Raw genomic sequence first — 12,829 nt, 5'->3', positions numbered from 1 at the left:
AAACTTCTCTCTTTTTTCCTTCTGATGACAGATCAATACAGGTCCTTTGTATTTCTGATTACCTTTTTCCTTTTTCACCGTGGTTCCTGTACAGATAGATAGGACCACTGAGAAAGGGACATGCTTTCTTAATTTCTCCTGATTCTCCTGTAAATCTACTGAGGAAAATCCTACCATGAAAATTACAAGCTACCATATTCAGTATTCAGGAACATGAGGCTTCACTTGGGTGTTAGGTGTCTTCATTAAAAAAAGGTAGAGGGTGTATTAGGGGAGAGTAAGATTCTCACTCCAATCTCAGGTGCACTCTGAGTTGAAACATCATTTTGAGCTCTAGGGAATGATAAAACAGGCTTATTATTATTTTTTTTAAGAATGATAAAGCTTTCATTTTGAAACAAACACACCATTGTTTAAAATTGAAGTACAGTTGATTCACAAAGTTGTGTTAATTTCCATTGTACAGCAAAGTGATTCAGCCATACATATGTATACATACTTTTTTAAAAAAAATATTATTTTCCATTACGGTTTATCACAGGATACTGAACATAGTTCTCTCTTATACAGTCGCACCTTGTTGTTTATCCATATACAGGTTTAAATGTAGATACTGAGTCAATGAAGTAGCTTATCAAAATGATAAACTATGAACATGCATAAATAATATCCTGTGTCAAGAGCTCAATTAGAAGGAATCAAATCAATTATAAAAGAATTAAAAATACAAAGCATACAAAATCTTAGGGCAATAAATAATTTTACAATCAATCAACAGTTCCTTTAATAACTTGTGCTTTTTCAAATATCCTTTGAACAGGTTATATTATCTTCTGTTCATCCACATCACATAAATAAAATACATATTTAACACTTGCTCATTTTCATGATATTCTTCTTCCCTGAAAACTCTCTTTTAATAGTTTTAGAGGTCTTCCAATGGGATGCCTACTGGATTCACCTATGAGAGCCTGGTAAACTTTGTCACTAAGGAAATGTACATCCTGGGTGGTATAAAACCACTTATCTTTTCCTGATTTCTAGAGGTGAATCCAAAGCAGCAATAGAGCTGATTCTCTGTATTTCAAATTTTAATTTTCCACTTCAATAATTTTGTCTTTGTTTCTTAAAAATCTAATGTCAATCCCCATTAAGAATTTGGCTCTAGGTTCTGTCATTTGATGACCTTTGTAAATTGATTTGTGATTTATGGTGATTTATTTTCTTTTGGGTAAGAAATGATAGAATCTTTATTTTATTTCATTTCTTTTTAGATTTTCTGTTTGATAACTTGACTCTTTTCATCACAAATCAATTAAATCAATTTTGTGCCCACCAAAGAGTGAGTATCTAGGCCTACTCACTTACAAAACTAATTCATTTGTGAGTTTTGTATTTCTGTGTTTGTATTTGACCCATGGCTAAAATTTTAGAACTAAAGAAATAAGCTGTCTTTCCCTGCCTTTCTGTCTCTTTTTATGTTCACAATTCAGAAAGGTATTAACCATTGTGTGAGCATGTAATATTTTCCTGACTCAATGACATTTATAAATTAGATTATAAAACATCTTAAGGAAGCACTGCTTGTTGAAATATATATGATTTATAAACTGAATATTACTAAATTTCCCATAAAATAACAAAGTTGTACTCATAATACTTTGAATGCGCCAGGAAAGTATTAATATAGAAACATTACTAAATATTTTAAGAATCCAAATTCACATAATTTAGGTAAAATTTTGGTTACTGAGACTTGTTTAATAACTTTGGTTTACTAAAAAAGCTATGTTATATCTGGTTATCAATATTATATATAGTACCAGCATATATTTGTATTCTAGTTGGAAATGTTCTTACTGATTAACAACTGCTATGTAATGTTTCACTTTAATGTTTAAAATATGAAAAAAATTATGTCTGTTTTTAACTAAATTGAATTGTTATTCTGATGATCATTAATCCAACAGTACTTACATTCTTAGTATATAAATTTAATTTCCAAGAGTGTTCAATAAAGCCTGTTTCCTCTCTGTGCTTTTAACCATATGAGAATGCAAGAACAAGTTGGCAGTCTGCAACCCAGAAAGCTCTCACCAGAACCTGACCTTGTTTGTCCCATGATCTTGGACTTCCAGCCTCAAAAACTGTAAGAAATAAATTTTGGTCATTTATGAGTGACCCAGTTTATGATATTTTGTTACAGTAGTCTGAACTAACATGCCAACTTTATCTAAAACCTGGTGGCAAAGACTTTAACATCTACAGATGCTATGAGTTTCTACTTAGCTATAGTTTCAGGATGGCCTGATGTTTTTCCCTACTGAAATGCGGATTCCTAAAGACTGATAAAGCCTCTCTTGACAATCATATTTCTCACTTTGGGAAGATAAGAGCATATCAAATCAGAAAAAAAAAACTTTTATTTCCAATATTAATAAATTACATAAATTATATAAATGTTTACAAAATTATTTTATTTAGCATAATGCCCTCAAGGTCCATCCATGTTGTTGCATATGGCAATATGTTACTCTTTTTTTGTTTAAATAATATTCATATGTATATGTTCATATATATATATCACAATTTCTTTATCCATTAATCAATCAATGAACACTTAGGAGGCTATTGTAAATAATGCTGAAATAATCATGGAGGGGTTCATATACCTTTCCAAATTAGTGTTTTAATTTTCTTTGGATAATTACTGAGAGGTGAAACTGCTGGATCATAAGATAGTTGTATTTTTATTTTTTTGAGCAAACTTCATACTGTTTTCCATAATAACTGTATCAATTTACATTCCCACCAACAGTGCACAACTGTTTCCATTTCTCTGCATCATCACCCACACTTGTTATTTCCCGTCTTTTCGATAATAGCCATTCTAATGTGTGAAGTGAGATCTCATTGTGGTTTGGTTTTTAACTTGCATTTTCCTGATGATTAGTTATGTTGAAAACCTTTTCATATACCTGTTGGCCATGTGTATGTCTTCTTTGGAAAAGATGTTTATTCAGATCTTCTGTCCATTTTTTAGATTGCTTTGGTGTTGTATTCATATTGCTTAATTTCTTATTGCTTTGTATTTTGCTGTCAACTTGCTAGATATTTCTATGGCTACATAATGCCCAGAGAAAAGTTTTCATGACAATGAAAACCCTTAGAAAATTGTAATGTTGCCATAAAAAGTAACAAAAGAGCAATTATAAGGGTAAATGAAAATGATTTTCTTTGTTTATAAAGGGCAAAGTGACCACTTCCTTTGCCTTTTTCACAGTGTTTCCTTGGAGGCACAATGAATCTGAGTCCTTTTTCTAATATTGCAAAATAGAAAACCTCTCTAGGGGTTAAGGCCAGCTTCAATTTTCTACAATTTAGAGATATATCCAAAGTCACATGCTAACTAATCTTTAGATGTGTAAACAAGTAGCCCCTAAATTAACTCAGGATTTTCTCTCATGGGATGGATAGGAAACTGTCATAAAGCACAGCCCTTGTCTTTTCAGGAGATAAAAGAAATTATTGTTCTGCTTTCTACTTTAGTGTATAAATAGTGTGAGAATTTGTCCTAATTTGTAGTCATTTTCTCACTACCTTACATACATGTGATCTATTAATGTCTACCCAATAATATATTGTGTTTGTTCTCTCCTCTATATTGGTGTGGAAGGATCTTTTTGTTGCCAGGATTGCTTTATTTTCCAAGTAAATTCCACTAATTTTTATTTGGAAAGGCACTGCCAATATACTTAGTAATGGTTTTTGAAGAAGGCATTATCCCTCTCTAGGAAAATTTATACACACATAGATTTTATTTCTTTCTTTAAAAACTCATGACATATACTACACTGTCTAAATTGCTCCCAACCCTCAATTTAACCAATAGTGCTCAAATACTATTTTCCCGTTTGCAACTAAATTACAGACATGACATTTAACTCATAAATAATCCTACATACATATTTAAAATATAAAGATATTCTCCTACATTACTCCAATACCATTGTCATACATTACAACATTATCCATAAACCCATGATATCATCTAGTACTATGCCCACAAGCAAATTATTTTTTTTCAATTTTCTCTGTAGTTCTATATGATGCAATTATTTGTCCCTTCTTCCTGCAAACTAAATATTTTACTTGTGTATTCTATAATCTCCTCCACTAGTTAACATCTTTAGAATGCTTTTACAGTAAGTCCCCTACATATAAACACTCAAGTTGCAGACTTTCAAAAATGTGAACATGCGTGACCACCTTTGTATGCCAACTGTTGTACTGTACTACTGTACTTTTCAAGGTACTGTACTGTAAGATTAAAAATGTTTTCTTTATTTTTTATTTACTTATTTTTTGCCTATGTGTTATTTGTGTGAAAAGTATAGTAGATCTATAATAGTACAGTACTCATACATAGAGTAGATTGTGTTAGTTGGGTACCTAAGTTAACTTTGTTGGGCATACGAACAAGTTGGATTTATGAATGTGCCCTTGGAAAGGAACTTGTTCATATGTAGGGGACATACTGTATTTCTGTTTCACCCACTTCCAAATTATTTTGTTCAGTTTAAATGATATCAAATATATACCACCAAGGGATTTTTAAGTTTTATTTTATGGAAACCATAACACAGTCCCTGCCCACAGTATTATATTGAATTTAAAATAACTATATATTTAACTTTAAACATAACTACATGTTCTAAGTATAATTAGTCATAAAGAAAAAATAAAATCAGCTTTTTGAAGTAAAATTTACATGTCATTACTAAAATATTTTTAAATCTTTACTTTCTTGGTTTTAAGATTTACAATCTGAATTACTTTTCATTACACGAAGATATATGCAATGCAAACATATTTACTCAATGAGTCTGTATAGTTTGTTTACTTTTTGTCTTTATGAAGCTCATTACATATATTTATAATATGACTATAAAGAATGTGGTATGGTGGAAATATCTTGTTATAGTCATTTTGTTTAATTGTCTCTCATTATCATCTCCCTGACATAAAGAAAATAAAGCTATGAGTGAAAAGTCATCTACTGTTTTGCTTCTGTTCCCATGGAACATGTTTTTCCTACATAGAACATTATAAGACTTTTAATTTGATAGCACATGTTATTTGTGTCATCTGCAAGATCATGTCTAGGTTTGTGTCTTCAACTTATATATGCATATAATACACATTCAATCAACAAGCATAAATGTTTGAAATCTGAAGATGTAAATTGCTTTTCAGAATAATGAAAAAATTCACCATTTTTACTTCTTTATTTTTCTCTACACAATCATCAGTTCACATATTCTGGTTTTGCTTTCTGAATCTACTATTATATGATTACTATATTACACCTCCTGGATTTCTTTCTCATTTTTTTTAACTTTTCATATTTCTACATTGTAAATGTCATAAAATATTTCCTCCCATTGAAGCCTCCAAAACATTAGTATTTTTATTAAAATAAAATTTTTGTTAAAATGGAATTTAAACCTAAATCATCAGATCACAAATATTCAGTTGAATGAGTTTTGACAATTGTATATACTCATGTAACCATCTGAAAAAACACAAACATTCAACACTTGTGATGGACCATGGGAAAAATCTTGGAAGGTAGGACTGTGGGTAGGATTTCTTCATTTTTTTAATTTTTTTTAAAATTTTCATTGGAGTATAGTTGCTTTACAATGTTGTGTTAGCTGCTGTACAGCAAAGTGAATCAGTTACATGTGTACACATATCCCCTCTTTTTTGGATTTCCTTCCCATTTAGGTCACCACAGAGCACCAAGTAGAGTTCCCTGTGCTATTCAGTAGGTTCTTATTAGTTATCCAATTTATACATAGTAGTGTATATATGTCAATCCCAATATCCCAGTTCAACCCACCCCTCTCTTCACTGCCTGGTACCCCTAGGTCCATTCTTTACATCTGTGTCTCTATTTCTGCTTTGCAAATAAGTGTATCTGTATAATTTTTGTAGATTCCACATATAAGTGATATTATATGATATTTGTTTTTCTCTTTCTGACTTACTTCACTCTGTATGACAGTCTGTAGATCCATTCATGTCTCTACAAATTGTACAATTTCATTCCTTTTTTATGGCTGAGTAATAGTCCATTGTGTATATGAACCATTTCTTCTTTATCCATTCTACTGTTGATGGATATTAGGTTACTTCTATGTCCTGGGCATTGTAAATAGTGCTTCGATAAACATTGGGGTGCATTATCTTTTTAAATTATGGTTTTCTCTAGATATATGCCCAGTAGTGGGATTGCTGGGTCATATGGTGGTACTGTTTTAGTTTTCTGAGGAACCTCCATATTGTTCTCCATATTTGCTGTATCAATTTACATTCCCACCAGACATGTAAGAGGGTTCCTTTTCTCCGAAACCTCTCCAATATTTATTATTCATAGACTTTTTGATGATGGCCATTCTAACCAACATGAGGTGATAACTCATTGTAGCTTTGATTTGCATCTTTAATAATTTGTGATGATAAGTATCTTTTCATGTGCTTATGGCCATCTGTATGTCTTCTTTGGAGAAATGTCTATATAGGTCTTCTATTCATTTTTTGATTGGCTTTTTTTTTGGTATTAAGCTGTAAAGGCTTCTTGTATATTTTGGAGATTAATCCCTTGTTGGTTGCTTTGTTTGTAAATATTTTCTGCCATTCTGAGTCTTGTCTTTCCCTCTTATTTATAGTTTCCTTGCTTCACAGAATATTTTACATTTAATTAGGTCCTATTTGTTTATTTTTGTTTTATTTTCATTACTCTAATAGGTGGGTCAAAAAGGATCCTGTTGTGATTTATGTCAAAAAAATGTTCTGGCTATGTTTTCTAGTGTCATTTTCTAGTGTCCAGCCTTACAGTTAGGTCTTTAAACCATTTTGAATTTACTTTTGTGTATGGTGTTAGGGAGTGTTCTAATTTCATTTCTTTACATGCAGCTGTTCAGTCTTCCCAACACCACTTATTGAAGAGACTCTTTTCTCCATTCTACATTCTTGCCTCCTTTGCCATAGATTAGGTGCATGAGTTTATCTCTGGGCTTCCCACCTTGTTCCACTGATCTATAGTTCTGTTTTTGTTCCAACACCATATTGTCTTGATTACTGTAGCTTTGTAATATAGTCTGAAGTCAGGGAGCCTGAGTCCGCTAGTCCCATTTTTCTTTCTAAGTTTGCTTTGGCTATTTTAGGTCTTTCATGTTTCCATACAAATTGTAAAAATTTTTGTTCTAATTCTGTGAAAAATGCTATCAGTAATTTTATAGAGATTGCATTGAATTTGTAGATTACTTTGGGTAGCATAGTCATTTTCACAATATTGATTCCTCCAATTCAAGAACATGGTATATCTCCATCTGTTTGTGTCATCTTTGATTTATTTTATCAGTATCCTACAGTTTTTTGAATACAGGTCTTTTGCATCCATAGGTAGGTTTACTCCTAGGTATTTTATTCTTTTTGTTGCAATGGTAAATGGGATTGTTTTCTTAATTTCCCTTTCTGATCTTTTGTTGTTGGTGTATAGGAATGCAAGACATTTTTGTATACAAATTTTTTTCCACAAATTTTTATTTCTTCAACAAGAATGTGAAGAATATTGTGCAACTTTACCAAATACAACGATTAGTCTAGTAGTTTTCTGGTGGCATCTTTAGGATTTTCTATGTATAGTATCATATCATCTGCAAACAGTGACAGTTTTACTTCTTTTCCAATTTGGATTCCTTTTATTTCTTTCTGTCCTGATTGCCATGGCTAGGGCTTCCCAAACTATGTTGAATAAAAGTGGAGAGAATGGAAATCCTTGTCTTGTTCCTGATCTTAGAGGAAATGCTTTCAGCCTTTTGCTATTGAGAATGATGTTTGCTGTGCATTTGTCTTTATTATGTTGAGGAAGGTTTTCTCTATTCCCACTTTGTGGAGAGCTGTTATCATAAATGGGTGTTGGATTTTGTCAAAAAGGTTTCTCTGCATTTATTGGGATGGCCATTTTTTTTCTTCAATTTGTTAATATGTGTATCACACTGATTTGCATATATTGAAGAATACTTGCATCCCTTGGATAAACCCCACTTGATCATGGTGTATGATACTTTTAATGTGTTGTTGAATTCCATTTGCTAGTGTTCTGTTGAGGATTTTTGTGTCTATGTTCATCCGTGATATTGGCTTGTAATTTTTTTTTATGATATTTCTTCCTGGTTTTATTATCATGGCGAGGGTGGCCTCATAGAATGGGTTTGGGAGTGTTCCTCCTGCTGCAATTTTTTGGAAGACTTTGAGAAGGATAGATGTTACCTCTTCTCTAAATGTTTATTAGAATTCACCTCTGAATCCATCTAGTCCTGGACTTTTATGTGTTGGAAGATTTTTAATCACAGTTTCAATTTCATTATTTGTGATTAGCCTGTTCATATTTTCTATTTCTTCCTGTTCAGTCTTGGAAGGATGTGCCTTTCTAAAATTTATACATTTCTTCTAGGTTGTCCATTTTATTGGCAGATATGTTCTGTTGTATGTCTGGGGTGTCTGTCGTAACTTCTTTTTTATTTCTAGTTTTATTGATTTGAGTCCTCTCCATTTTTTTCATGATGAGTATGACTAGAGGTTTATCAACTTTGTTTATCTTTTCAAAGAATTAGCTTTTAGTTTCTTTGATCTTTGGTATGTTTTCTTTCTTTCTATTTCATTTATATCTGCCCTTATTTTTATGATTTCTCTCTTTCTAATAACTTTGGGTCTTGTTTATTGTTCTTTCTCTAGTTGCCTTAGGTGTATGGTTAGGTTGTTTATTTGTGATTTTTCTTGTTTCTTGAGGTGGGATTTTATTGCTATAAATCTCCCTCTTAGAACTGCTTTTACTGCATCCCATAGGTTTTCAGGTGTCATATTTTTGTTGTCATTAGTTTCTAGGTATTTTTAATTTCTTCTTTGATTTCTTCAATGAGCCATTGATTATTAAGTAGCATATTTTTAGCCTCCATGTGTCTGTGGTTTTTGTTTTTCTTTCTGTAATTGATTTCTAATCTCATAGCATTGTGATCTGAAAATACACTTGATAGGATTTCACTTTGCTTAAAAGTACAGATGCTTGATTTGTAAGCCAAGATGTGATGAACCCTGGAGAATGTGTCATGTACACTTGAAAAGAAAGTGTATTCTGCTAATTTTAGATGGCATGTCCTAGAAATATCAATTAAATCTATTTTGTCTAATGTGTCTTTTAAGGCTTGTGTTTCCTTATTGATTTTCTGTCTGGATGACCTGTACATTGGTGTAAGAGGAGTGTTAATGTCCCCTACTATTATTGTGTTACTGTCAGTTTCCCCTTTTATGCATTTGGCTTTTAGAATTTGGGTTATATATTGAGGTGCTCCTATGTTGGGTGCATAAACTTTTATAATTATTATGTATTTTTCTTGTATTAATCCTTTGATCATTATGTAATGTCCTTCATTGCCTCTTGTAATAGTGTTTAAAATCATTTTTGTATCATATGAGTATTGCTGCTCCAGCTTTCTTTTGATTTCCATTTGCACAGAATATATTCTTCCATCCCCTCACTTTCAGTCTGTATGTGTCCTTAGGTCTGAAGTGGGTCTGTTTAGACAGCATATATATGGGTCTTCTTTTTGTATCCATTCAGCCCGCCTGTGTTTTTTGGTAGAAACATTTAATCTATTTCCATTTAAGGTAATTATTGATAGGTATGTTCCTATTACCTTTTTCTTTATTGTTTTGGGTTTGCGCTTGTAGGTCTTTTCCTTTTCTCATGTTTCCTGTCTAGAGAAGTTTCTTTAACATTTGTTGTAGGGCTGGTTTGGTGGTGCTGAAATCTCTTAGCTTTTGCTTGTCTGTGAAGCTTTTGATTTCTTTGTCAAATCTGAATGAGATCCTTTCTGGGTAGACTTATCTTGATTGTATATTTTTCTCTTTCATCACTTTAAATATATTTTGCCACTCCCTCTGGCCTGCAGAGCTTCTGCTGAAAAATCAACTGATAACCTTGTGAGGATTCCCTTGTATGTTATTTGTTGTTTTTCCCTTGCTGCTTTTAATATTTTTTCATTGGATTTAATTTTTATTAGTTCGATTAATATGTGTCTCAGCATGTTTCTCCTTGGATTTATCCTGTATGGGACTCTGTGCACTTCCTGGACTTGGGTGGCTATTTCCTTTCCCGTGTTAGGGAAGTTTTCAACCATAATCTCTTCAAATATTTTCTGAGGTAATTTCTCTTTCTCTTGTTCTTCTGGGACACTTATAATTCTGAATGTTGGTATACTTAATGTTGTCCCAGAGGTCTCTGTGATGGTCCTCATTTCTTTTCATTCTTTTTTCTTTGTTCTGCTTCTTGGCACTTATTTTCACCATTCTATCTACCAGCTCACTTACTCGTTCTTGTGTCTCCATAATTCTGCTACTGATTCCTTCCTGTATATTTTTCATTTCAGTTATTGTGTTGTTCATCACTGATTGTTTTTTTATTTATTCTAGGCCTTTTGAAACATTTCTTGTATCTTCTCGATCCATGCCTCCATTCTATTTATGGGATCTTGAATCATCTTTACTATCACTACTCTGAATTCTTTTTCAGGTAGATTACTTATTTCCCCTTCATTAATTTGATCTTGTGGGTTTTTACCTTGCTCCTTCATCTGTAAGATAATTTTCTGTCATCTCATTTTGTCTAACTTACTGTGTTTGTTGTCTTCTTTCTGTAGGCTATGTGGTCATAGTTCCCCTAGATTATGTTTTAGGTCCCCTGATGGTTGAGGTTGATCCAGTGGCTTCCTGGTAGGAGACATTGGTGCCTGTGCTCTGATAGTTGGAGCTGAGTCTTGTCCCTCTGATGGGCAGGGCTGCATCAGGTGTTGTGTTTTGGAGTGTCTGTGAGACTAGTACAACTTTAGGCAGCCTATTTGTTGATAGATTGGGGTGTGTACCTGTCTTATTGGTTGTTTGGCAAGAGGTGTCCAGCACTGGATTCTGCAGGCAGTTGGTGGAGACAGGTCTTGATGTCAAGATGGAGACCTCTGGGAGAGCTCAGGCTGAATAATATTCCTTGGGGCTGGGAATTCTCTGGTGACCCAGCATGTTGGAGTCAACACTTTTACCCTAGAGGCTCAGGCCTGATCCCTAGCCAGGGGACAAAGCCCCAGAAAACTGTGCAGTGCAGCGAAGAAGAAGAAGAAGAAGAAGAAGAAGAAGAAGAAGAAGAAGAAGAAGAAGAAAAGAAGAACAAGAACAAGAAGAAGAACAAAACCCAAGCCAAATTTAATGCAAAACCAAACAGTCAAAATATAAATATCCCAAAAAACAAAGAAACAAAAACAATAAAACAACAACTAAAGAACCCAAAATCAAAAAATAAAAACAAAACTGTCAAAAAAAAAAAAAAGAAAAAAGAAAAAGAAAAACAGAAAGCAAACTAAAAGAAACAGCAAAGAAAGCATAAAACAAAAACACAAATCAATCAGAAACAACACAACACAACACAAAACAAAAGAACAAAACTAAAACAAGAAAAATTACGAAGCAACAGAAAAGTAAATAAAAATAGAAAAATAAAAAATAGAAAAATAAAAAATAATAAAACACTGAAAAACAACAAAGGAGCAGAAAGAAGCAAAAAACAAAACATATTAATAATAATAGTAATAATATTTTTTCCTCTTCTCTCAGTGTCCTTGCCCGCACATTGAGCCACAGCCAAACCCTGCCTTCCTAGGGGCCTTCCAATAATTCTAGGTAGGCCTCTGGACTCACTGTGTACACTGTGGTTTCAGCTCAGATTCTGGTCTTGCCCAACTCTAGAGTGTACTTCTCCCCAAAGTCCACAGCTGCTAAAGCTAGACCTGTCTCATTTGTGGGAGCACTCATTGTCCATTCAGATATTCCACAGATGCAGGGTTTACCAAGCAGATCATGGGGTTTAATCTGTGGCTTGTGCAGCTGCATACAGAGATTTTTGTTCCTCTTTCTTAGTCATACAGCCCCTGTGGTTCAGCTTCGACTTTGGCCCCACCCTTGTGTGTGTGCCACCCTCAGGAGTCCTACCCATGGGAGAGGGGTTGAAAGCGGTGGCTGATTGGGGCACTCAAGCTCACTGAAGTACTTACTAACTCAGGCTGGGGATGGATATTGTGGCCACAGCTGGGACATGCATAAAGTGCCTGTGGAAGCAGAGACTGGCAGGACGTTGCACCAGATTGGGGTGCACTCACTCCAGTGGGAGTCCTCCCAGTGCCCAAGGAGGCAGGGCCCAGAGTGTGGGAAAGGGGGTTGCAATGGTTGCCCCACCCATTGTGAGCCACTTAACAAGAGCACTTCATTTCCAAGGTAGACTATGCTTCATCTAGGAGCATTCACAGCTATGGAACCCCTCACTCCCATCCCCTCAGGTTGTCTCTGTGCAGTCAACAGCAGTTGTCTCCCCAGATCCACTCTCCTATCCTCACACTTTAGCACTCAGCTTCCACCAGCATTGGTGACATCCCATCTCAGGTGGAATGCCCAGGGCTGAATCTAGAGGAGACTTTGGCATGGGCAGCACACATGGGCCTGTTGAATCCTGCATCATCAAAAAAGGATTTGGTGGTGGTGGTGCTCATGACCCTGGAGCCTATTCAAGTGGAAGTGGCCTTTTCTTGTGGGCTGGGCAAGCCTGCTCAGATGGGTGACCCTCCAAGTGCTCACAGAGGCAGGGGCTGATGAGTAGGGGAGGGAGTTGCAATGGTGACCCTGCCCCTTGTATACCACTCAACAATGGTGCCTTGCTTCTGTA

Source organism: Hippopotamus amphibius, chromosome 14 (assembly GCF_030028045.1).
Source record: "Hippopotamus amphibius kiboko isolate mHipAmp2 chromosome 14, mHipAmp2.hap2, whole genome shotgun sequence".
Taxonomy (NCBI): Eukaryota; Metazoa; Chordata; class Mammalia; order Artiodactyla; family Hippopotamidae; genus Hippopotamus; species Hippopotamus amphibius.
Note: the sequence above shows the minus strand (reverse complement) of the source record.